Source organism: Pleurodeles waltl, chromosome 10, assembly GCF_031143425.1.
Source record: "Pleurodeles waltl isolate 20211129_DDA chromosome 10, aPleWal1.hap1.20221129, whole genome shotgun sequence".
In the NCBI taxonomy this organism is placed as follows: domain Eukaryota; kingdom Metazoa; phylum Chordata; class Amphibia; order Caudata; family Salamandridae; genus Pleurodeles; species Pleurodeles waltl.
In genome coordinates, this window is record NC_090449.1 from 692,577,295 (window position 1) to 692,605,211 (window position 27,917).

The following is a 27,917-nucleotide window of genomic DNA, read 5'->3' on the forward strand; positions in this document are numbered from 1 at the left end:
TCTTCTTTAGTTATTGACCAGCTTTAAACGCGCATAATAGAGCCTCCGGTCTTGTCATAAAATGTAGATTTTCCTAGTAATTTATGACGGAAAGTCTTAATTTTATTAAAGACACGGAGGCGAATATTATCCCACCACAGTACTTCTACTAATATGTACTTTTTATTTTCCCTCCCAGCGATTCCTGCATTGCCTCCAGCTTCCGGGTAGCTCTTCTAGCTCAATCGGTTCCATCGTCAAGATGAGTCTTCTGGGTTCGTCATCACAACCTGTCCGGAATCAACTTCCTCAAGCATCGTCCTTTTGGATCATCGCCCTGGTTCAAGATTTGTGCTCCATCATTTTATCACTAACAATTATTGGTCTCATTTATCCTTTGTTCCATGACTCTATCTGACTTGCTCGTTCAAGAAAAGAGGGCTGCTTGCAGTCAAGGGTGCTCTCTATGGTTTACGGCCCCTTCCTATTGGTCCAGTTCAGGTTATGGTTTTGCTCCCATTGGTTAGTTGTTGTCTAACTTTTCTGGGAGTTGTAGTTTCTTGACTGCTGCTGTTTGAATTAAAGTAAGAAAAGAACGCATAATATTCGCCTCCGTGTCTTTAATAAAATTAAGACTTTCCGTCATAAATTACTAGGAAAATCTACATTTTACACCTAAAGTGAGTTTATACCTAATTGTGATTTGTTGTTTTCCACACATTCTGATGTTGCAACAAGGGTGATTTTACATCTCAGTCTCTATCAACTATACGTGACGGTATGCTAATGCACACCTTTTTCACTTAAGGTGATGTTTTATGACTTCATTTTCTCCGTGGTTGGAGTGATTTAAGACCCAAATATGATTCCACAACCCTGCTGATTTTGCATCAAGAATGCATTTGTACCTCTAAGAACAGATGCTTTCAATACAAATTGGAAAGATCTTAAACCATACATGTAACCTCTATGTATAGTATGTAAAGTAGGACTTTTCTGTAGTTCACTCCTATGGCCCTCAGACTTGACCTTTAACCTGAAAGTGTACCCACTTCTGGGTCTGACCTACCACTTCCGGGGCTTTCACACAAATTAGGTAGCTATGGAAGAAAATTTGCTGTACATCCGACCAAATAGTCAGGGTAAGTTAGATAAATACAGATATAATGAAAGGAGAGTTAGTTCTACAGCAATGTCAGACACCTTGCTACTTTAGGATATCTTTAAAATGTCTTGCGATGTGGCCCTAGCTAACTTTCAATGAAAAAGGAGTTTTGTGTTGGAGCATTCAAAGCAAGTAGTACATGCAGACCAGCGACCATATTATACAAGTAACCCATGCATGTGCGCCAAATGTTTGTGCGCAATTCACTACCACTTTTTGGCAATGCATATTTGTTACATCAGAACCTTAGAATTTAAAATAAAACAAACCCATTAATATATATATTCCTATTAATATGCAATCAGTCTATATGCGGTGCCAACATTTTTACCAAGTTTCCATTAGCAGAACATACGCTCTAACACAGCTGATCACACCCATACCTTACTTTTGAAAAACAATAAACCTTTATTACCATAAAGCCTCAAATGACTCACTCAATTATGGCTGTACACTGGCTGCCAAGCAGCCTTTAGATTTGCTGATTAACTGTCTCCTGTCTGCTTCTACCTTGGCTTCACAGAACACAAGACCACCTCCCTTCTCTTTCAGACAGAGGCATCTGAATGTCAGCATTATCCGTTCTGGAATGGTTGTTGTTTTTTTCTTTTTAAAACAAAGTGTGGCAACTGTTTTCATAAAACTTAAAAAATGGAATTCCATTTCCAATTGATCAGACCCACTTTGACCACTCAGGGGCCCAAAAGCCATTTGCAGGTAAATGGAGATTTCTTTCTTTTTTCATTGCTTCCTATGCCTTGTGGTGACACACTTTTTCTGCCTAATCAGCTCACTTGCAAGGTGCCTACGGGTCCAATTGGCAACTGTGCAGAGTGAAATTCCAATGTGGAAACCTGTACCCCCACACATATGAGAGTTCCAGTGTCCCTGCTTTAGGATTTATTAGCTACAAGAAAAGCAAAGCAGATTTTACTGGCAGGAAAACCCAACATGATAAATTCACTGAAACTTATCTGTTACTCGTATTCTCTTTAAATGCAGGCAGAGGCATAGCAACAAAACATGCACAAAGCATAACTCTTGTATAGACGCATTACATCAAAAAAATCCCCACACAGGCCATACAACAAACATGCACTGTTCCACCTATTGCACTCCACCGAGTAGCATGCTACCTGTCCGCATACGTACTTTGATGCCTTGTTGGGACATGACGTGTACTGTATCAATACAAGTGCAATACAATACAGCTTATTCCAATCCTGCAGCACTGCAAGTTCATAAAAATAGCATCAATAAAGAGTTAGGCAGATTACTATTGACATAACTTATCCCTGCCGTTTATACCCTGGTTCACAGCTGTGTTTTAAATTCTGATCCAGGCATAGATGAATGTGTGCACAAAGTTCACAGTTCTAAGTTATGCATCAGTTACCACATTCTGCAATTTTCTCCTGACAGATTTCCCCAGAAAAAGGATGTGGAAATCTACCAGGATAAATGCTAAGACATAAAGGCAAATTATGCAGAGACTGTTGTGTTAAACACTGATTCCACATGTTAGGCTTCATTCTAAGATGTGGAACTGGGGATAAGTTAATAATGCTACGCATTAAATATCCAACACTAGGTTAGTGGTATTCATCATGTACCATGTATCCCAAATTCTACACAAATTAAAATGTGTGCTTCTATCAGGGTAAAATCCATACAGGTGCATAAGATCCATTAAACGGCACTCTGCTTTGACAATAGAGCCTATTATGAAACAACCCCCAAGTTTCGTATGTGTTTGTTTCCAAGTCTAAACAATTCTCTCCCTCCTGCTATCTGTCCCTCGATTTTGAATGGCTCAGTGGGGGATAGAGGGGGATGCTCCTTCTTGTTTGTTGCTTCCTCTATTTGGAATGTCCCCCATTTCACCCCACAGAAATAGAGAGCCTTTCTATATTTAGGAGGACTCTTAACTTAATCTGTTTTATTGATTATCTTCATATTTTTTCTAATGTTATTAGTCAGTTCTTCCCCAAGATGCCTTCGGGAGCTTAATGCAGTTTATAAGTAACAACTCAACTCATATCTTGCATGTACAAGTTCTTAATATATCTAGTAGGTGCTCTTAGGCCCTAAACACTAGCCCGGTGGCAACTTTAGAAATAATTGGGAAGAAATGATGGGTTGCGGGTCTTGTCCTTTCGTAATGGAGCTTTGTCATTTGAGGCATAGCATTCCACCTGATCTGTGGGTAGACTAAGAGATATCTCAACTAAGTCAATGCTGAACGCATAATTTATGTCTTGCTAGAGGCAAACCTCTTCCCCTTAAAGCAAGCACCTCTATGAACAGGGCAGGTTCATACAGAGGGGCATATTTATACTCTGTTTGCGCCGGATTTGCGTCATTTTTTTTTACGCAAATCCGACGCAAAACTAACTCCATATTTATACTTTGGCGTTAGACACGTCTAGCGCCAAAGATCTTGGAGTTTGCGTCATTTTTTAGCGTGGACACCTTCCTTGCGTTAATGATATGCAAGGTAGGCGTTCCCTTCTAAAAAATGACTCCGAGGCATGTGCGCCGTATTTATACTCCCGGGCAAAAATGACGCCCGGGAGTGGGCGGGTCAAAAAAAATGACGTCCAGCCGCTTTTGCGTCATTTCTTAACGCCTGGTCAGGGCAGGCGTTAAGGGACCTGTGGGCTCGGAAGGAGCCCAGAGGTGCCCTCCCATGCCCCCAGGGACACCCCCTGCCACCCTTGCCCACCCCAGGAGGACGCCCAAGGATGGAGGGACCCATCCCAGGGAACTTAAGGTAAGTTCAGGTAAGTATTTTTTTGTGGCATAGGGGGGCCTGATTTGTGCCCCCCTAACTCCCACTATGCCCAATGACCATGCCCAGGGGACATAAGTCCCCTGGGTATGGCCATTGGGCAAGGGGGCATGACTCCTGTCTGTGCTAAGACAGGAGTCATTTCAATGGGGGTTGGGAGTAAAAAAAAATTGGCGCAAATCGGGTTGAGGCCAAAATTTTGCCTCAGCCTGACTTGCCCCATTTTTTGACGCCCAAGCTCCATTTTCCCCTACGCCGGCGCTGCCTGGTGTAAGTCATTTTTTTTTACGCACACCAGTCAGCTCTGCCGGCTAACGTCATTCCATAAATAAGGCGCCCGTATGGCGCTGTGGAATGGCGTTAGCCGGCGTTAAATTTTTTGACGCACAACTGCGTTGGCGCAGTTGTGCGCCAAAAAGTATAAATACGGCCCAGAGTATCTTAAGAAAGATACACCATTTTATTTAATTTGTGCCTTGTGTGTTTTTTCACTGCAACGGTGTCTGTGCAGATGTGGTACACTCACATACACCACTTGTACATGCATTGCATTGCTGGGTCTTGCCTCTTCAGACTAGTGTAGCTTGGCAGTGATATGCTTATAAAATCTTCTTCTCTTGTCAGACCTAGCCTGGGTCTGGCAAAAAGAGCATAATTCTGATATGGTGTATGGTAGCTTCCAATGTCAAAGTGTTACACAATGAAAATACTACTTTGTTCATTACTTATTTACAATGACAAACTGGTAACTAAGGTTATGTGTATTGCATCACATTCAAGATTGCCCCTTTCTATTCCCAGTCCAGGCGAATTGTGATAACTAGCCTCAGATGATTATCAAAGGAATTAACAAAGGAATTTAGGAGAAAATTTGTAACAAATTTTGCATTTTATGGTGCACATTTACCCTGCAGTATTACAAACAGCATTTATATTTTAGTGGATTTCACACTTTGCGATTGGTGCTTCAAACCAAATTGAAAGTGTGGTAGTTGTTATTATAATATACGCAGAGGCACTCTTACTTTGCAGGACTTTCCACATGCATTCTATGTGTTCTAGAGGTTGAAGGAGTACTGGTATCATGTACATGCTGGAACACTATTTGTTGGAAAGTCATTTCAAAGCAACTACCTAATTTGCTAGTTCTTAAGGCCATGTGGGTTTCTGCATGAATGCAGTCTTCTCACAAGAGAACTGCTCAATGTGGGGTGCTAACAACAACTATTGTATTTTGATTTAGAATAGTACAGATTCCTGGCAGAGTAGGTAACTAGTAGTAATGTTGCCAACTGATTAGCACTGCCTTATTCAATCTCCGGAACAGAGAAATTTACAATAGGAATCAAATCTGTGACTTGCCAGTCACACATTTCAAAATCAGGTGCCTTAATATGTTAAGCTCAATTTTTTTAGACCTGGGCATGTGTAAGGCCTCAAAGAGCTTATATCGAAACATCCCAATGAACAGACTGAAAATGTCTGTTTGGTCAACAGTTAGACATTAGCGTCTTTCTGAATACGGAATTAATAACATTTTATGAGTTCAATGTCATATCACCGAAGGAAGATTTGGAACATGTTCTGACTCTAAACATTTTGCCTTCATCCTCCTATTCCACTGAGTTTGTTCTTTTTGGCTTTAGGAGTGCCGGCACTTTATCTTTTAACACTCATAACCAGTGCTAAAGTGCTTGTACTTACTCCCTTAAACATGGTAAAATTAGTTTACACCTAATTGGCATATTTCATTTACATTTAAGTCCCTAGTAAAGTGGTATATCATGTACCTAGGACCTTTAAATTAATTTCTACTAGTGGGCCTGCAGCACCTATTGTGCTACCCACTTAAGTAGCCTATAAATCATGTTCCAGCCCTAACATTACAGCCTGAAGGCAATTTTGAATTGCCAATTTGACTTGGCAATATAATCCCCTTGCCAAGCCTTAAACTCCCCTTTTATAGCATATGTCACGTCTAAGGTAAGCCCTGGGTAGCTCACAGGGCAGGGTGCATTGTAATTTAAAGGTTGGACATCTACTTTCAAGTTTTGCATGTCCTGGTAGAGGAAAAGCCCTACATTTGCTTTTCACTACTGTGAGACCTAACTCTTTCATAGGATAACACTGGGTTGCCTTATTACACTTTTAGAAGGCTGGATTGGGACATTGCCAGAGCGATTGCCTGTGGCAGAGATTAATTCAGCATTCCATCCATCATCTTGTTGTTTTTGATTTTGCCAGCCTAAGTGTTCCGGGTATGCCCAGACATGGGTTCCAGGCTCACTGTGCCATTGGAACCAAGCTATACCTGGCTGGCTAACTAGGGTGAAACCGTTCCTAGATTGCTTGTGTTCCGGTTCAAAGAGTACTTGGCATAGTAGTTCCCATAAGGAGCAGGATCAAGACTGATTACCCTATGGCTGGGTCCAAGCTAAGGTGACATGGTGGGAGAAAAAATGAGGAATTGCGGCATGAGCCATTGCCAGGGGCTGGGATTAATTCAAGCATTGCATCCATCATCTTGTTGTTTTTACTTTTAGAAGGTTGGCCTTATCCTGGCCTAACTATTTGGTGTCTGCAGCCTGTTCTTGGGTCAGTGTATTTGGCATTTGGACTTTGATTATTCCTCCCAGACAACAGAGGGAATGGGTGTACCTGGATGGGCAATCCCTGGCAGGATGCGAAGAGGTAGATCTGGGCACAGCGTATTGCACAGCCCCACAATCAACTGAATAGGCTGTGCCCTGCCCTCACACAAAGGACATGTCACCACTGGATTGTTCATGCAGTTAGTTTGCTTGAAGCCAGGGCAGAGGAGGCTGTAAATGCCAAACACTTTGTTAGAAATGGGGTCTTTAGTTGGCAATTAGGTTACCCCCTGTCCAAGAAAGGACCTCACTCTAGTCAGGGTAGGTCACACACAATCCAAACTATCTTGTGCCCACCCTCTGGTAGCTTGACACTGAGCAGTCAGGCTTAACTTAGAAGGCAATGTGTAAAGTATTTGTGCAATAAATCACACAATAACACCATATAGCACCACAAAAATACGCCACACAGTGTTTAGAAAAATATATAATATTTGTCTGGATAAATGCAGGTCAAAACGATCAAAGATGCAATAAGTATGTATGCTTGCGTGAAAAATCTCTGCAAAGAACTGCAGAGGAGGAGATGCGTGGAAACAAAGGGGTCTGCATTGATTTCTCGGGCCGCACACAGCGATGCATCGTTTAGTTTCCACGCAGGGACAGCTGTGCATCGATTTCCGGTGCTCTGTAGTGGATCTTTGTCGGGTTGTGGGGTTTTCAGATGCCCGAGGGACTGTGTGTCGATTTCCTGTGCTGGCAGGAAGAAGTCACAGGAGCTGCGTCGATCTGGTGTGTGTTGCATCAAATTTTCTACCGCACGGCAGGCGCTGCCTCAATTCCTCTCTGGAAGTCGGGCTGCGTCGTTCCGGCTCGGCTATGCGTTGATCCAGTGGGCCGTGCGCCGAATTTCCAGTCGCTATGCTGGCACTGCGTTGATCTTCTTGTTGCGAAGTCAGCTGCGTCGTTCCGGTTCGGCGTGCAATGAAATTTTCATTGCGGTGCAGGCTGTGCGTCGTTTCTGGCAGGCTGTGTGTCCAATTTCGCCGCACAAGGAGTTCTTCTTGAAGAGATTAAGGGGGTCATTCCGACCCTGGCGGTAAATACCGCCAGGGCCGGGGACCGCGGGAGCACCGCCAACAGGCTGGCGGTGCTCCCTTGGGCATTCTGACCGCAGCGGTTCGGCCGCAGTCAGAAGAGGAAAACCGGCGGTCTCCCGCCGGTTTTCCGCTGCCCTGGGAATCCCCCATGGCGGCGCAGCTTGCTGCGCCGCCATGGGGGATTCCGACCCCCTCACCGCCATCCTGTTCCTGGCGGTTCCGCCCGCCAGGAACAGGATGGCGGTGAGGGGTGTCGTGGGGCCCCTGGGGGCCCCTGCAGTGCCCATGCCGATGGCATGGGCACTGCAGGGGCCCCCGTAAGAGGGCCCCACTTTGTATTTCAGTGTCTGCACTGCAGACACTGAAATACGCGACGGGTGCCACTGCACCCGTCGCACACCCTCCACTCCGCCGGCTCCATTCGGAGCCGGCATCCTCATGGAGGGCTGTTTCCCACTGGGCTGGCAGGCGGCCTTTTGGCGGTCGCCCGCCAGCCCAGTGGGAAACCCAGAATGACCGCCGCGGTCTTTTGACCGCAGTACGGTCTTTTGACCGCAGTACGGTCTTCTGGCGGTTCCCTCCAGGCGGGCGGCTCCCGCCGCCCGCCGGGGTCAGAATGACCCCCTAAGTCTTTTTGGTCCTGATACTTCAGGGAACAGGAGGCAAGCTCTATCCAAGCCCTTGGAGAGCACTTCTTCACCTCAGCCAGAGAGCAGCAATGCAGCAGGGCAACAGCAAGGCAGCAGTCCTTCACAGAAAGCAGTCAGGTGAGTCCTTTGGGTAGCCAGGCAGTTCTTTTTGGCAGGATGCAGGTTCTGGTTACAAGGTTCTTCTCCAGGAAGTGTCTGAGTTGGAAGGGGTAGAGGCCCTGTTTAAATACCCAAATGTGCCTTTGAAGTGGGGGAGACTTCAAAGAGTGGCTTAGAAGTGCACCAGTTCCCCTTTCAGTTCAATCCTGTCTGCCCGGGTCCCAGTAGTGGGTGTGGCAGTACTTTGTGTGAGGGCAGGCTATAGTCCTTTCACATGTTAGTGTCAGGCCCTCCACCCTCCCATCCCAGGAAGACTCATTCAAAATGCAGATGTATGCAAGTGAGGCTGAGTATCCTGTGTTTGGAGTGTGCCTGAGTGAATGCACAAGGGAGCTGTCAACTAAACCCAGCCAGACGTGGATTGTAAGGCACAGAAAGATTTAAGTGCAGAGAAATGCTTACTTTCTAAAAGTGGCATTTCTAAAATAGTAATATTAAATCCAACTTCCAGTCAGCAGGATTTAATGTCACCATTCTGCCATACTAAATATGACCTTCCTACTCCTTTCAGATCAGCAGCTATCACTCAAACAATGTATGAGGGTAGCCCCAATGTTAGCCTATGAAGGGAGCAGGCCTCACAGCAGTGTAAAAAGGAAGTTAGGAGTTTTACACTACCAGGACATGTAAACTACATAGGTACATGTCCTGCCTTTTGCCTACACAGCACCCTGCCCTATGAGTTACCTAGGGCATACTTTAGGGGTGTCTTATACGTAGAAAAAGGGGTGTTTTAGGCAAGTACTTTTAAAAGCCAAGTCGAATTGGCACTGAAGCTGCACACGCAGGCCTTGCAATGGCAGGCCTGAGTCAAGGTTCAGGGGCTACTTAAGTGGGTGGCACAATCAGTGCTGCAGGCCCACTAGTAACATTTATTCTACAGGCCCTGGGCACACATAGTGCACTCTACTAGGGATTTATAAGTAAATTAAATAGTCCAATTGGGTATGATCCAATGTTACCATGTTTAAAGGGAGAGAGCATATGCACTTTAGCACTGGTTAGCAGTGGTAAATTGCGCAGTCTTAAAACCAACAAAACAGTGTCTAAAAAGTGGAGGGAGGCACGCAAAAGGTTAGGGGTGACCATCCTAAGGCTGTCAGGTCTAATACAATTCAAAGGAAATTCTCTAAAAATGTCTCTTACTTCAAAAAATGGTACCAGGCTTAAAAATAGGACTCGCAAGATTCACTTTTCAGTTCACTTTCTGGACCTGCAGAAGAACTCTCAGAGGACTACCTGCTGCTGTGGCCTGCTGTGTACTTCAAAGGACTACTTTGCTGCACCTGGAAGGACTGCTCTGCTGCCTGAAGCCTGCCTAAAACCCTCAGAGGCCTGACCTGTTGATGAAACCCTGTTCTACTGCCGCACCAGGACTACCAGAGTGATTCCAAAGGCTAGTTGGCTGGCCTCATGATCAGATCCTCAGGGACAGAAAAAGCTCCAACCATTTGAACCTGCACTTGGACCAATGAGTGAGGCCTAACTCCCAAGTTGTATTCTTCCAGTCCTGGACCCTTGGTGGTGGTGCTATAAGTCCACAGATGGCCAAAATCCAACACTTGTGACCTAGACTTTTTTTTGGCTAAAAACAGCTCTGAAAACCAAGACTTGGACCAGCCCCCTTGTCAATCCATCCAATGTGCATCACTGGTTGGCCTGACTTTACAGCAGATCCCTCTGCATTCTTGACCTAGCTGTGCAGCAGAGCATCTGCAGCTAGATCCTCAGTGCCTGGATATCCTCACAAGTGATAAGCCATTGCCTACAAATTTTGATTGATTGATTATTTTCCACAGCAGCAAATCCTATTCAGGAGTCCTTCACCGAATGGATTTTTGGATTTGTGGAACTCTCGTTGGCCACAGCCTCCAGTTTTATTCTGCCCAGAGAGGGCTGATTTAGAACTTGGCACACAGGTTACTCCACCACAATGGTGATGTATAGCCCATCCACCAAAATCTAAATCCCATGACATAAAATATGATTTAGATTTTGGGGGACGGGTTAGCCATCACTGTTGGGATGGAGTAACTCGTCCGCCTAGTTCTAAATCAGGTCCTAAGTCCAAATATGGATATCTTCACCACGATTTCGTCCAGCAGCTTCCAGATGACACCTCCTCCTCTGACACTGCATTGCCTCCTCCTCTAACATTGCCCCCTTGAACTTCTGCTGTCTTAGGACATTTTTGATGAAATTTCGATGTCCAATGGAAAGCACCGATTGGGCCTAATCCACTATTCATATCAAGTCAGCCATATTTTTCAACTTTAAAAGTCTCACACATCTCGCTGTCTGTGGTTGGTTCTTTACTCTTTTAGGAACTAGTTTTTACTTTAAACTTCAAAAATTCATAACTCCAGTTTCACTAAATGGATTTTTGTCATTTTGTTGTCAAACAATTTATTAAAATGAACTCTATTTTTTAAATTGCATGTTATCTTTCTTGTGTTGTGTTTTCACGTTATTACTGTTTGTGTGCCTCATAAATACTTGACACTTTCTCTCTAAGTTAAGCCTGACCGCTTTTGTGCCTAGCTACCAGAAGGTTTATTAGAGGTTGATTTTGTGACTTCGGTAGTTCACCCTGACACCCCAACAAAGTAGGTCCTGAAATATGTAGTTGGTATTTTGTCACAAGAGACGATGTGAAGAATGTAGAGCTGTGGGTTACAATTTACTGTGCAGGTGACCTCTTCTTTGCATGCTTGGCACAAATTTGACTGGGCCTTGTACCTGAGCACAGCACTATCTTAGCTCAGAGATGTGGAGATGTACAGACGTAGAAACAGAGAGGGCGCGCAGCATAGGACGGGGCCTGGAGAAGCAGTGACACAGAGCTGCAGGGAGAGGCCCAGTTGCATTCTTTCTCCCTAGCCTAGCCGGCCTCACTCCCTTGATGGAGAGCAGAGAGAGCAGAGAGGTTCGTGGAAGGTGTGTGAGTCATCAGAAACTCAGTAAGTCACCCCTGGGACCGGCACGTGCTCTGCTGTGCTTGCCTCGCTGGATGTGCGGTGATGCAGAGGGGTTAGTTTGTGTTGAAACCGTGTCTGGCATAACGCTTTCCAGGGTGATTCCTGCTGACCCTCCACATCCCCCCATAAAAACCTCACAAGGCTCCACAAATTGGTACGCCGGCACACTTACGCATCGATAAGGCTTATTGTTCTGCTTTTGTCTTCTGCTTCTGTGCTGGCCTCGAGACACCAAGGGCAGTAACGGCAGAAGGGGCCTGGGCAGCAGAATTCTGCAATAGACTGTGTTCCTCACTCTATGCACCCTGAAATCTACAACACGTTACGCTATAGGCAGGGTCTGCAACTCATATGAGCTACGGGCCATAATACAAGGCAAATTACAAGTGCCGCAAGTCAAAAAAGTTAAGGAGCCATTCGAGCTACTGGAGCTAAAAGAGCTAAAAGAGCTACAAGGGGGCTACACAGCACTCCTTAGTACTGCAACATTACAACACTGCATGGCACTGCCAGTAGTCAACTGCGACTGCTGTTGTACAGAGTATTCCTTCAAGCATGCTCGTGCCCAACCCCGGCCTGCAGTGAAAAAGCGAAATAAAGTGTGTGGACGGGCAGGGGGTGAGGTGGTGCTCAATTGTGCTGAGGCAAGTGGCAAGCGGCTAAATTAAACTGACCACCATTTTCTTTATTGTGAAAACTAAGCAACCACGAAAGAACTACCTAAGAAAGCAAGAAACAAGCAGGCATGTAAATATTCAGTGCAACCATTCAAAGTGCCAATGAGAGACAAGCCATACAGTAGTGTACCTTTAACACACCACTAAGGACGCCTCCCGGGATCTCCAGCCAGTTCCCGAGATAAACAACTTGAGCAAATCATGTGCTAAGTTTCCTTAAGGCCTATGTCTCCCCTGGGAGGGGGGTAGGTAAAGGAGCAGGGAACAAGGCAGGAACCAAGGCCAGGAGAAAAATCAATACAATTATCAACACTAAATCTGCAGGGAGCCTCGAATCCCCGGAGGCTGGAATCTAAAATACAAAGGCCACAGAAAAAAACAGTAAAATTGGAAAAAAACAAAGAGCTCTCAAAATATTTGGGGGCTGTTGGAAACCGGCTCATAGGATCTTTTCTATGCGAAGGGCTCGTGGCAAGTTGTGGAGGCAACCAGTAACAGCACAACATCCTCTGCTTGACCCTGGGTCCCAACCTCAATCCAGACTCAAAGGACAGAGGTCATCAGACCGCTTAAAATGCTCAAAATGGAAGTAGTGAAAGAAGATGAAGAGGGGTGCCCCAATAGCCACACAAGCCTCGCAACCTCTACAAGGATCACTACAATCGATATTGAACCCATAGAAATGAATAATCATGATGGAGACGACAACAAGCCAGTCACTGAGGTAAGTCAGTTGCCGGCAGATGGGCTCAAAGCCTGCAAGGATCACAAGATAGGTCTTAAGCAAAAGGTTCCATACACTAAGAAAACATATATACATAACTACTTTACAAGAGCGATGAGTGGAGTAAGGGAATACACCAAACTTATGGATAACCAAGACACACAGATTGTTCCTTTTACTGTCTCTCCTCCACTGACATTGGAGCCTGATCCATCGCTTAGGTCCACTCAAACTGAGCAAGCATAAGGCTTTGCTAGCTGTGCTACAAGCTTCAGCCTGGATGCTTCAATTATTGGAGAATTGTTAGAACTGGCAGATACTGCAATAGGAGAGCGGGTAGTAAGGGTGAAGATTGGCCGCACTCGAAGGGGAATGTACATTGGTGTGCAATATTCAAGGAACAGAATGTGGTGCACGTGATCAAGTGCCCTACTACCCCTGGACACAAACAAAGTGTAAAATTATACACAAGTAATAGTAAGTAAAATAGATCACAGCACACAATTTGCGATAGTAGCACAGAAAAAAGTCATAGAATTTTGTAATGTTGAAGTAAAGGTGGATGAAGAAATCAAGCACATCGGTATTCAGATCTTGTCTTGAGAAGTGAGTTCCTTTATTCAGAGCGAAGTAGTATTCTTTAAGCAAAGAACATCATTCCAAAAAACAGCCAACACGTGTTTCGTCACACTGGTGACTTTTTCAAGGCTGTAGAGAAACATATATATATGCACTTGTTGTATCAATGGCAGATTTAAATACATAAAACCAATTGTATGTGACAAACGAGTGCTATCGTATACAATAGTTGGTGCGCGTAGGTGACAAGATCAAAGAAGTCAAACAAGCAAATATATGTACCATGGACATGGCTAAGGAATTCCAGAAAAACACCTATGTGTACCTAAAACACCCAAATATACCAAAGTGCAGAATAACAGCAGAATTTTTTTTCAGTTAACCCTAAGTTAAATGGTGTGGGGAATTGAAATATCCAAGTGTGGTGAAGTAAAAAAGGGACTGAGGTGGAGTGATTGAAAGCCAAGTGAAAAAACTGGGAAAAAGTAGCAGGAAGGTTTAGACAAAGGTAAGAAACTAAAGTCAGACGAATGAGGAGACTAGATGGTCTCAGAACATACCCAATCTGACGTAATGGTGACAACAAGGTAAGTCTGAGGGATCTCAGAAGTAGTGGTAAGTCCAAAATACTCTAATTTATCTAAAGAGAAGGGGGGAAAAATAAAATACACTCAAGTAAATCATGAGATAGTAGTTTAAGTAAACTATTGGCCTATTTAGCTAAAGCAGTATTGTGCTCCTAGAACCGACTGGTACCAAAACCAGGTAAAGCGTAATAGCGTTTGTGCGGTTTAAAAAATGGGTAAGATTAACAATACTACTCTGAGCGAGCGTGCACGCAGCCTACGAACAGGCACAGCATATCCTAAAGTAAAAGGCGCCGTAGGCGCGAGTGAGTATTCGAAGTCCCCAAAGAGCTAGACCACTCTCCGTTGGTGCGAAGCGGAGCCGAAGTTCCGACTTACCGCATTGCAGTAAATGCCGTCAGCCCGTGGAAAGTCCTGATTTCACCTGTTCTTCGTAGAGCGCTGTGAATGCGTCTAAGTAGTCACCCTAAGACACGTGACTAAAAACGGGCACAGAGAGGGAGGAAGGACTATTGGTAAACAAAAAAAGATAGATGGTGCAGAGAGCCGATTGTAAAGGAGGAGCCATATTGGTGTGTGAGTTGTTAACCCAAAAAGAACTCCAAGTGCTAAATATATAGCAAATAGTTAGAAATGGTTGGTATGTAAGGTCGGTTAATGTAATACATATGTGATAAAAGAGAAAGAAGAAAGAGAGTAAAAGAAAGAAAAGCCCTGGTCCCAGGCCTGCCACAGTCCTAGATGTTACCATATAGGTGGACATCCGTAATAGAAAACAGAGTAATAAATAACATATAGTATACAGAGTTAGCATACAGCCGTAAGACCATGGTTATAATTATACAGGGGTATCAAGAGAAAGTAGCAGGATTTGAGTTACAACAAGATTATTTAACGAGTAGTCAAACACAGTTTTACAAAAAAGGAGTATATCTAATACAGAAAGGAAAGACTGCCATTTTGAATGTTACATTTCTTTGGCAAAACCAAGAGCCATCTATATGTACAATTGTTCGTCTCCTTGGGGGGCCTCTTTTCTGTTTTATATAAACTTCCACATTTATACTGCTCTTGGTTTTGCCAAAAGAAATTAAACCAGAAGAGTTATCATTCGATGAATGTACAGATGCTATGTTTGGCAGACCAGTACATCTCCCATGTGAATGCCATGTTCCCTGGCTCAGTGCATGACGCTTACGTCCTGCGGAATAGCAGCATCCCTTATGTGATGGGTCAACTCCAGAGGCACTGTGTGTGGCTATTAGGTGAGCACCTGGGAGCAAGACAGTGGGAATGGTTGTCTGGGTCTGGGGATATCCCTCCAGGTTAGGGTGTGTCTAACAGTTGTCCCTCACCATTTGCAGGTGACTCTGGTTACCCCAACCAGTCATGGCTACTGACCCCAGTGAGGAATCCCAGGACAAGGGCTGAGGAAAGCTACAATGAGGCCCATGGGTGAACTAGGAGGGTGATCGAGCGGACCTTCGGCCTCCCGAAGGCCAGGTTCCGGTGCCTCCATATGACAGGTGGATCCCTATTCTACTCACCAAAAAAGGTGTGCCAGATCATCGTGGCCTGCTGTATGCTTCACAACCTGGCTTTTGGACAACAGGTGCCTTTTCTGCAGGAGGATGGTCCAGATGGTGGTGTTGTAGCAGCTGTGGAGCCTGTGGAGAGTGAAGACGAGGAAGCCGAAGAAGACGACATAGACAACAGGAACACAGTAATACAAAATATTTCCAATGACACACAGGTAAGAATACACACCGGCATACCACATGTACTTAAACACTACTACCTCTCTACTGTCTGTCGTTTTCACCCAGTGTATGGTAACTGAGTTGTGACTTTCCCTTCCGATTTCAGAGATGTGGGTCCCACTGTGTGACATCTGCTTTGTTTCCCCATGGACTACAGCTGTGTGACATTGGTATGTTGGCATCACAATGTAAATAAGCATTTTGGCACGGTAATGTCTAATACATTTCTTCAAAATCACAGCCAGACTCCTGAATGTTTTGTGCAATAACTGTGCTTATTAAAGTGCTCTATATTGGAGGGTGGTTGCAAATTGGTGAGGGGTGATGGTGGAGGAATGTCCATGGCAGAGTCCAGACTATTAGTATCACAGGTGCATTGTCCAAATGCCTGTGGAAAGTGGAGCTGGGGCAGTTTAAGGATGGACAGGGTGACAATGTGGGACAGTGGGATGACAATCAGGGTGGTATCCTTTCCTGGCGGGGGTCTTGGCATCTTACTCTGTCTTCTTCCTGGATCTCAGTGACCGCTTGCGGGGTGGTTCTCCTTCTGCAGGGGGTGGGGTGCTGGTGGCCTGTTGGTCCTGTGGCGGGGCCTCCTGTTCACTAGCGCCGGCGGAGGTGGTAGGCAGTTCTTGGTCCATACTAGTGTCAAGGGCCCTTTGTGGTGCCACAGTGTCCCGCAATGTGGTGACTACCAGATTCAGAACCCCTACGATGGTGCCCAGGGCGGAACTGATGGTTCGTAGTTCCTCCCTGAAGCCCAAATACTGGTCCTCCTGCAGGCGCTGGGTCTCCTAAAACCTGGCCAGTACCGTCGCCATCGTCTCCTGGGAATGATGGTACGCTCCCATGATGTTGGAGAGGGCCTCATGGAGAGTGGGTTCCCTGGGCCTGTCCCCCCCCTGTCGCACAGCAGCCCTCCCAGTTTCCCTGTTTCCCTGGGCCTCTGTCCCCTGGACCGTGTGCCCACTGCCACTGCCACTGCCCCCAGGTCCCTGTTGTCGTTGGGGTGGTGGGTTAACCTGGGTGCCCTGTAGTGGTGGACACACCGCTGATTGACGTGTCCTGGGGACAGAGGTATGGGCCCGCTGGGTGGGTGCTGTGCTGGTGTTCCCAGAGGGGGGAAGGTCTGCTGTGGCCTGTGGCTGTCTGAGGGGAACCGACTGTCCCGAGGTCCCCGATGGGCCGGGCTGGTCACCTAGATCCAGGTCGACAGAGCTGCTGTCATCACTGTGGGCCTCTTCTGGGGGTGGAATGGACATTTGTGGACCCTCCTGCGCGGTGACGTTGCGTTGGGGTCCTGCAGGGGTATAAAACCATGATTATTGCATCTTTGTGTGCCATGGTGTGCAATGGGTGGGTGCCCGTGTACCCCAGTGCTTGCATTCCTGTGTGGGGGCTTTTGTGACGCTGGTTTGGGGGGGGATGGGTATGTGCAGTGGGCATGCTTTGGTGATGGGTGTCCATGCTTTGTGGTCGCATGCAGGGCTTGGTGTTGTGATGGGTGGGTTGTGATGGTGAGACATTTGCAAAGAGTAGGAGTGATGGGGGTGAGGGTGGGGGTATGAGTTGGCATGCTGGTGGGGTGGGGGGGATGAAGTAGTGAAGATGGCACTTACCAGAGTCCATTCCTCCAGATACTCCGCCGAGGCCCTCAGGATGCAGGATCGCCAAGACCTGCTCCTCCCACGTTGTAAATTCTGGGGGAGGAGGGAGGGGTCCGCTGCCAGTCCTCTGCACTGCAATGCGGTGTCTGGATACCACGGAACGCACCTTCCCCCGTAGGTCGTTCCACCGCTTCCTGATGTCATCCCGATTTCTTGGGTGCTGTCCCACAGCGTTGACCCTGTCGACTATTCTGCTCCATAGCTCCATCTTCCTGGCAATGGACGTCTGCTGCACCTGTGTTCCGAATAGCTGTGGTTCTACCCGGATGATTTCCTCCTCAGAAAACCTGGGGTGTCTTTGCGGTGCCATGGGGTGGTGTAGGTGATGTGTGGGGTGGATTGTGTGGTGCTAAGTGTGGTGATATGTATTGGTGTGTTGTGTGAAGTGCGTGGTAATAGTGCTGGGTGATGGTAATATGCGTGTCTGGGTGCTCGGTTCTCTATTTCTCTGTGCGTGGTCCCGATTTCTTAGGAGTGGGGGTTTGTGGGTGATGTGGATGTGTGTTTTATATTTAATTGGGTGTGTGGGAGTGGTGTGCGTATGTGTATCAGGTGTGTGTATTTGGAATTGTCCAATGTGGCTGTGTTTTGTAAGTGTGTGTGTATTTTGAGCGCGGCGGGGTGTACCGCCAATGGAATACCGCGTTTGAAAGACCGTGGAATCGTGGGTCGTGATAGAGTGGGCGTATTTCTCTTGGTGTGACGGTGTCGGTTTGGTTATCGCCAGTTTCTCGCTGGCCTTTGGTGTGGTGGACTTTTGTGGGTGTCTGTATTTTGGCGGTTTCCGTGTTGTGGGTCAGAATGACCGTGGCGGTTTACCGCGGCCGCGGCGGTATGTTGGCGGTCTTCTGACAGCGGTATGCACCTTTTACCGCCAATGTTGGAATGACCACCTTTATATCACTTTTCAGTGATATCTCAACATATACTTATTGCATTTTTTAATCGTTTTGACCTGCATTTATCAAGATAAATATTATATATTTTTCTAAACACAGTGTGGTGTATTTCTGTGGTGCTATGTTGTGTTATTGTATGATTTATTGTACAAATACTTTACACATTGCCTTCTAAGTTAAGCCTGACTGCTCAGTGCCAAGTACCAGAGGGTGGGCATGGAATAATTTGGATTGTGTGTGACTTACCCTGACTAGAGTGAGTGTCCTTGCTTGGACAGGAGGTAACCTGACTGCCAACCAAAAACCCCATTTCTAACAGAAGATCCCCTGTAACAAGGATTATAAACTCCTTCATCTTCTCTAGCCAGTGCTCTCTTATTCCGTGGCCCAAAGAAGACAAATTCATTAGGGCAGTGCATTTATTATAGGGGACTGAATTAAATAACAATAATGGATCGAATAATGGATCGATATCCTCTTCGCTTAATGAAAGACATCTTGGAAGCAGTCCGAGGATCTGAACTTTTTAACTACGCTAGAATTAAAAGGAACTTATTGTCTTTTGTGGATAAGAAGGGGTCGAATGGAAAAACACTTTCTAAACTCCTTACATGCAATTTGAATATAAAGTTATGCCCTTTGGGTTAAGTAATACTCCCTCCATCTTCCAATGATTTCTGGATAGGATTTTTTCAGATATTTTTAATATTTGTGTTGTAGTCTATTTGGATGGCATTTTTTGGTCAGCTATAAAGACGTGTGGAGAAGGTCCTTCAACACTTTCGAAGAAATCAGCTTTTATATAAGGGGGTCATTCTGACCCTGACGGTCTTGGACCGCCAGGGTCACGAATGACGGAAGCACCGCCAACAGGCTGGCGGTGCTTCAAATGGCATTCTGACCGTGGCGGTAAAGCCGCGGTCGCCCTGCCGGGGCCGGGGGTATTCTGCCGTTTTTGCCCCGGCTGGGAGAATCCGCCAGGGCAGCGCTGCAAGCAGCGCTGCCCTGGGGATTCTAACCCCGTACCGCCAGCCTGTTTCTGGCGGTTTTCACCGCCAGGAAGAGGCTGGCGGTAAGGGGTGCCCTGGGGCCCTGGGGGCCCCTGCACTGCCCATGCCAGTGGCATGGGCAGTGCAGGGGCCCCCTAACAGGGCCCCGGCCAGCTTTTCACTGTCTGCCTAGCAGACAGTGAAAAGAGCGACGGGTGCAACTGCACCCGTCGTACCGCCGCAACACCGCCGGCTCCATTCGGAGCCGGCTCCTGTGTTGCGGCCTCATTCCCGCTGGGCCGGCGGGCGCTAACTTGGTAGCCGCCCGCCAGAGTTGGAATCACCCCCTAAGTCTTTAAAATGTTTTTTTGAGGTCAAGGAGGTAGAACATCTCAGTTTCGTTTTGACTCCCCAAGAAATAACTATGGATAAGTGGAAGATCACAGCAGTATTAGAATGGGTGTCTCCATCAATGATTAAGGAAGGTCAATGCTTTGTCACTTTTTTATGCAGTTTGTTGATTTCTTCCACTTATGTCAGTGATAACTCCAGAGTTCTGAAAAGGGAATACACTAAGGGCCAGATGTAAGAAAAGTGGTGCTGCACCCAATGCAGCGCCACTTTTCTTGCATCCTTTAGCACCCGCCTAAAACCACCATGTTTACGCAGTATCTGAGACACGGTGCACAATGGTGGTAGTTAGGAAACTAGCATCAACATTTTTGACACTAGTTTGAAGCTTTGCAGGATTAGCATAAAAAATGTTGACACCTGCAAAGCCCATTGAGACCCATTATGAATAATGGTGTGCCTCCTTTCAATGCCTGCTCTGACCTAGTGTTAAAAGTGCCAATAAAAATAGGGAAAAGAAAACTCTTAGATTTCTTTGCCCCATTTTTTTGTCCCCCCTAATGCGGGAATACCCCCTTCGCACACATTATGCATAGTGCATGCATGATGTAGCGCAAAGGGTTACAAAGTGGCGCCATGAATGCAGTGCGCAACTTTGTAAATGTGGTGCAGCGTTTTTGGCCATCTAACACCACATTAGCATCAAAAAATTGATGCTAATGTGTCACATGGCACAAGGGGCTCTTAAATCTGCCCCTAAGAATGGTTTCAACCTGGCGTCCCTGCTGATGAAGCATGTCAGGTATTGGAAGTAGCATTCACTGAGACACCTTGTTTCCAACATCCTGATCCTACTTGGAAATTCTTTGTGGAGACAGATGCCTCAGCAGCAGCCATTGTAGCAGTGTTGCTGCAACAACAAGATGATGACAGGAAAGAGTATGCATTTTGCTATTACTCTCATTCTTTCATTTCAGCAGAGCAAAATTACTCAGCATTAGAAAGACAGTTATATTTCTTTTCTCAATACAAGTTTATAATTAGTTAAATTCAAGGAAAACAAAATATGTTAGTGGATGCCTTGTCATGAGGATATCCTGATGCTACAGTGGGGGAGACAACAAGTATTATGCCTACATGTAATGTCATCCTCAGCAGAACATCCTTTCAGGAGAAAGTACCAGCAGCTCAGTGCCAATTTGGTCTTGAACCAAGCAGTGAGCTCCAGAGAACCTTTAGAGTTGACATTTAAGAATGGCTTACATTTCTTTCAAAAGGCCTTCTTTACTGCTACACCTATAGTACAAAAAGGAGCTCTACGATTGTGTCATAATACCTACGAATGAGTCACACAAAATTTCTGGTGCCTGTCTATAAGACAAGATGTGTAATTCTATGTGAGATCATGTCAAGTGTGTGCTCAGGTGAAGCCCCCCACATGAGAAGCCTGTAGGTTTATTAAAACCCTTACCTCGAGATTCCTGTCAATGGATGGTAATTGCTACTGACTTCATCATTGATCTGCCAACAAAAAAGGGGAAAACAATAATTATGGTGACTATCAATACCTTTTCAAAAACAGAACATTTTGTAACCCTTCTAGATAGCTCACTGTGAAGCAAATGGTTCAAAGTTTCATGAAAGAAATTTAAATGTTACATGTTTCTCCTGAGACCACCCTTTTTGATCGAGGTCAGCAATTTATTTCCTAATTTTGGAAGTCCTATTGCTCAACCTTGGGAATATCACAAGCCCTATCTTTTGGATTTCATCGGCCGACCAATGGTGTCACAGAAAAAATTAATCAGACACTGAACAATACTTAAGGCGTTTATATAATGCTACACCTGATAATTAAGCCTCTCCTGCATTATGCAGAGTTTGTGTACAACAATCGTGTTCATAGCGCTATCAAGGTAATTCCTTTTTGTATGCAGGGCTTTATCCTAGAATGTTACCTAAGCTCAATATTACAGATGCCATCCAAGCTGATCTTCAGCATCAGGTTGAGGTTAAGAGATTGGTTTCTGAACATTTTTGAAATGATATTAGCATGAAAGAACAAGCAGATGAGCAAAGACAACAGGAACCAGAATATAAGGTGGAGGAGAAGGTGCCACTGTTTTCTCCCTTTTAACCTTCAGAACATGATTTTTATGCCCCTTTACTGTTATCCAAAATATCAGTTTGATGTCTGTTTTAATTGCGCTTGCCACCTACTTGGAATAAACATCACACTTTTCATGTGTCTCAGAGAAAGCAATTTATTTTAGATTAATTTCTAGGAATCCTTCACTACTTCATTCAGAGAAACTTGATGGCCAAACAGAATATGAATTCTCCCACAATGTTGATTCTCATTTCCACGGGGGAAGCTCCAATACTTAGCAAGGTAGAAACGGTAACCAATTTTTGATTGATCACTTGAGCCAACTACTTCAGTCCATGCTGATAGATTGGTTCACGTATTTTTCTAAAGACATGTAGGAAAACCTGGAACTCCAAAGTTGGGGTATACTGTCATGCAGCTCTTTGGCAAGTGTACCAATGAACTGAGCATATACTTATTTGCTATGGGCTCATGGTGAGTTGATGGTCATGGAGGCTGCCAGAAGGGAAACGGGGAGGACTTTCAACATTAGAGTTTGACATGCATGGGTGCCACTGTGGATTCCTCTATTCAACCAAACTCAAGATGGCACCCCGGATTGGAGCTCCAAGGTTAACCCAGGCATAGATGGTGAATTTTCAGTCCCTGTCACTCTCCTCTACTTCCAGGACATATTTTACTACTTAAGGGAGGTTGGTTATAGGAACTATGCGCTGCAACGCTTAAGCTGCTTCTCCTGGGTTGCTAGTCCTGTATTTGATTTTTCCTTTGCTTTTCTTGGCCTTCTAGGATTCCTTGATGTTACTTCTATGTTTAGTGTCCTTTCATGCTGATGCATCTGAGGTTTTTGCCACAGCTTTTTCCTCCTCAGCATTGGTTTCCTTCTAAGGGCACTTGATTGTTGAAGTTATTCTATGAGTTGGCACAGTGGTTGGAGAAAGAAATCGTCCCACCTCAGGATCAAGTTGTATAAGATTCAGAGACTGTTGTGCAATCCAGTTCTTGAAACTTGGTAATTTGGGCTGCCAGGTTTCATTGAACGGGGTCAAGAAATACTGGAGCTGGTTTATTGTTCTCAGAGATCAAAGCTGTTCAGATTCAAGGGGGATCAGCTTTGTTAGACCTAACAGCCATTGGGTGGTCATCCCCCAACTTATTTGCCTGTCTTTTCTGCTGGTTTTAGGACTCTGCTCACTTTTCCACTGCTGACCAGTGCTAACATGTGTGTGCTCCCTCCCCCAATCATAGTAACATTGGTTGCTACCCCATTGGCATATTTAATTTACTTGTAAGTTCCCCGTAAAGTGCACTAGAGGTGCCCAGGCCTTTACATTAAATGCTAGTAGTGGGCCTGCAGCAATAGGTGTTCCACACCCATATGTAGCCCCTTAACCATGTCTCAGGCCTGCCATTGCAAGCCCTGTGTGTGCAGTTTCCCTGCCACCTCGACTTGGCATTTAACACTGCTTGTCAAGCTTTAAACTCCCCTTTTTCCACATTTAAGTCACCCCTAAGGTAGGCCTTATGTTACCTAAAGGGTAGGGTGCTATTTAAGTAAAAGGCAGGGCATGTACTTATGTGTTTTACATGTCTTGGGAGGGGACAACTCACAAATGTATTTTACACTACTGTGAGGCCTGGTCCTCTCATAGGCCAGCATTAGAATTGCCCTACATACATTTAAGTGGTAGATTCTGAACTAAAAGGAGTAGCCCTGTCATGTTTAGTATGGCCTGAATGGTAATAGGACATCCTGCTTACTGGTGAAGTTGGATTTATTATTACTTTTTTAGAAATGCCACTTTTAAAAAGTGGGCATTTTTCTGAACTTACTGCCATCTGTGCCTTACAGCCTGTCTCCAATCTATGTCTGGTCTGTGCTGGTTGACAGCTCCCCTTGTACATTCCACCCAGACAGCCACAAACACATGCCACACAGTTACATCTGCATTACTCTGCATATTGAATGGGTCTCCCTGGGCAGGAAGGGTGGAGGGTCTCTCTCTTAACCTTCAAAGGCCAGTGTCCTGCCCTCACACAAAGGACAGATAATCCCCCATAGAAATCCTGGCAGACAGGACTGAGCTGAAAAGGGGGAACTTGTATACTTCAAAACCACTCTTTGACATTTCCCCCACTTCAAAGGCATTTTTGGGTATATATACTGGGTCCCTGACCCCACCAAATCGGACACTTCTGGATCTACAACTAGACTTTGTCAGAGGCACTGTCTGGCTGCCCAAAGGACTCATCTGGACTCCTTTGCTGATAAGGACTGCTGCCCTACGTGTTGCCCTGCTGTCTGCTGGCCTCTGACTCTGCTGGAAGGACTTTGTCTTCCCCGTAAGTGCTCCCCAAGGGCTTGGATTGTGCTTGCCTCCTGTTCTGAAGTTTCAGGGCCACAAAGACTTCACCCCAGAGAAGAAAATCCCTGTGCACCTGCCTCACAGCAGACAATTTTCTGCATCGCCTACTGGATCAACACAGCACCTGCTCCTTCTTACCAGCATGTCAAGGATTTTCAACACATCGTTCCTGGGCCTCAAAATATCCCCTCATCGCAGTGAGGAACAAGGTTGCGCTCCTGGAAATTGACGCATCACCTTGCAGAGTAGAAAGAAATGATGCATCATCTTTGCCATGCCAGAAACAATTTTCATCGCATCTCCTCCTCTGTCGCCCCCGTGTATCATTATTTTTTATGTACTGTGTGTTACAAGGATACAACCACTGAATCGTAAGGATTGAGACTCTTTTAAACCTTTAAAAAGTGATACCTCGACATGTGCATATTGGATTTTTGTCATTTTGATCATATTTAATTCAGACAAATAGTATCTATTTTCCTAAACTTGTGTGGAGTACTTATTGTGCTGTTTTCATTGTGTTACTGTATGAGTTATTGCACAAATACTTTACACATTGCCTTCTATGTTAAGCCTGCCTGCTTTATGCCAAGCTACCAGTGGGTGAGCATAGGATAATTTGGATTGTGTTGTGATTTACCTTGACTATGATTGTAGTCCCTACTTGTACAAGGGTGTAAAACTCTGCTAACTATAGACCCAATTTCTAACAAGCTTCAAGCGGGCATTTGATACCCTGGTATGGAATGTTCAGCGTATACTCTTTAGATTATTAAGAAGATGAGATACATCATTGTAATGAACATTATAAGAATGGTGAAAAACGCAAACAATTAAACCATGGTAATTGTTCTAAAGTTATTCCTATCTGTCACTAGTCCCTCTACACTTGAGAGAGCAAAGCGGGAGTACCCTTCTGCCAGGCCTGTTGGAATAAAATACCTTGGCATTTTGTGTCCGAAAGCCGGACTCAATGCATTAACGAATGTGCCCATCTAAGGGACCAATTCACAAATGTGAAGTTATACCAAAAGTCTAACTTTATGGCTGCAGAGGTTGTGCACTCCCTCATGCATGCAGAATCTATACACTCGGGGTAGAACACAAAAAAGTCTTGTTGAAAAACTAACTGGACAGTTACATATTTGTAGGTGCCTGGTGTGAATTGCAGTGGTAAGTGTTCTGGCAAAAACACAACCACTACAAGGGTGTAGAAAAACATCACAAGTCCTAGAAAATATCTCTTCTACAGTTGCACATTTAACCCTTGAACAGGGGTCATGTAATGTCTTCCACAAACAGACAAACTGTGAATATAATAATCAACTTGAAATCTATGAACATATATCAGATTTCTAAATTTATCTTAAACACATCACACACACCTGTGTCAGTGCTTAACATCCCAGCACCTAGCTCCAGCTGAAAGTCTTTAGCCAATCCCAGCTTGGCTGCATCCATAATTTCAGAGCTGCAACACACAAACCCTTTCAGACCTTACAACATATCACTGAATGCGTTTGTTGGGTTGCCCCTTGTCATATGACAGAATGATGTGAGAAGAAGGAAGAGGAGGAGAGCAGAAAGGATCTTCAGACAAAGGATTAACCTCTTTGAGATGTCCAGTCAAGATGTCAGATCCATATTCTTTTTTCCCCCTGATGTCATCTTGGAGATGGTTTCTAAGTAGGAACAGGATCTTGACACTGTGGCCTGTTGCTTCCAGGCTATCCCAGCCTATGTCAAGATCCTAGCAGCTCTCCATTTCTTTGCCACTGGGCCATTCCAGAGGGTGTCCAGTGACATTGTGGGAATTTCTCTGGCAATCCAGTCTGATGCTTGGTCAAGTTCTGAGCTGCATAAATAGGAGAGTGCATTTGTACATATGTATGCCACATACCCTGGCAGGAAGGCAAAGGGTTGCCAGGGATTTCTACATATTTTCCCTCTTTCCACTTGGGGTTGGGGCAATTGATTGCACTCATGAGGCACTCCAGCCACCTCACCACAATGCACTCATCGTCTGCAGCAGACACCGCTGGTACTCCAACAATGTGCAGGGTGGGTCATATGCCAGTGGCTGCTTTACGGATGTGTATGCAGTGTTTTCAGGTAGTACACATGACTTCTACATATTCTGCAGATCACCTCTTGTGGTCAGCGGTAGAATTTGGAAACATGTGGCTTCTGGGTAAGTTCTCAAGCTACAGACAAGTTTCTATATGTGTAAAGTTGTTTATATGCACATCCCTCACAATTTCACAATTTAATATTTCTTGTGACACATACATCAAGCCAACAGACACTGCATGTACGATTTCATATATGAGTAACTTTGCAAATTCAAATGAGACATGCACCAAAATGTCTCTCCCCTCATCTCTTCACACCATACAGACGTATAATGACTATACCGCAGTGTAGGTACAATAGGGTACACATACAGCCATGAGCCATTACAGACTGTACTCTTGGACTACTAATGTCCCGATTAAGATGTCTTGACTATAGAGGGGGTGTGCTGCTGTACTCCCCTGAAGTTGTGAGCAAGATAAAAGTAACCTATTATGTCTTACACAGCATTGCAGTACGTCAGGGCTTACACATACCTCTGAACCCTCACCTGGGTCTGAATCCGGTGAATGCAGGTGTGTGACCAGATGGTTGACACTTTTTTCTCTTGAGCCACCAGTTGTGTTATGGCCTTTATGTGGTTGCACAGTCTGTTGTCGATGATTGGTGGACATTTACCATTGTCCATAAAATCCATCCTGAGACTACTCTGTAAGCCAAACATTTAGTTTGTCAACTACATATATTTTCAAGAGTCAAAAGTTAGTCCCTGCTTCAGATTTAGTGCCCATGCCAGTGATTAGTGTTGACAAGGTCTCAAAGGACTCCATTGCCTCAGGGCAGACCATGTAACTGCATTTGTGACATCTCCCTGGACAGTGGACATCTCAAAACTTTGTCAGCACCAAGTGTAACAAGGATTGATACACACGCATAGAGTCAGTGAGGTTTGGAACTGTGTAAAAATTGAAACATACAGGTATATGTGAAACAGAACATTTTACAACTAGGTGTCAACCATAGATTTCTTTAGATACCCATACTCCAAACAAGCACACCTTCTCCACAGATTACACAAGGCTTACTGTGTGGCACACTGTTCTTTGGAAAATGCCCTTACACACCATGTGACTTGGGGGTGACAGGCAGTGTTGGGAACCTAATGATTCGCTCACTAGACATTGTATAAACCACAACATATAAAAATTGAAAATACTATGTACTGTTAATTACAAAAACAATTTGATGTCAGTGTTTGAGACATAATAGTTGTGGTGCTGACACATGGCCTGATTCAAAGAAGTAAACTTACATTTTTGTGTGAGTTTACAATTGTTTGCTATTCACAAAGAGAGTAACACATAGTATTTTTACGATTGCAGATTCACTAAACATGAAAAGATAGGTTTTTTTCTGTGCGGAGACTCCACCCTCATAAAGGTACTAGTCATACCTTCCATTGTGAATAGCAAACAATGGCAAACTTACACAAAAGTGCAAGTTTACTTTTGTGAAACAGACCCATAGTAAGGCTAGGCTTGTATAAAGGAAACAACAAACTGGAAATTGACAGCAGAAAATGTAATACAGGAAGTTTCTGTCAGCCACTATAAGGTCATTCTGAGCCATCCTCACCTCCAAGCAAGATCCTCCATAATCCTACTGCTCTGTGTACCTAATCTTCCCTTAACATGGCTGAGGGACTTGAGGAGAAGACAACCC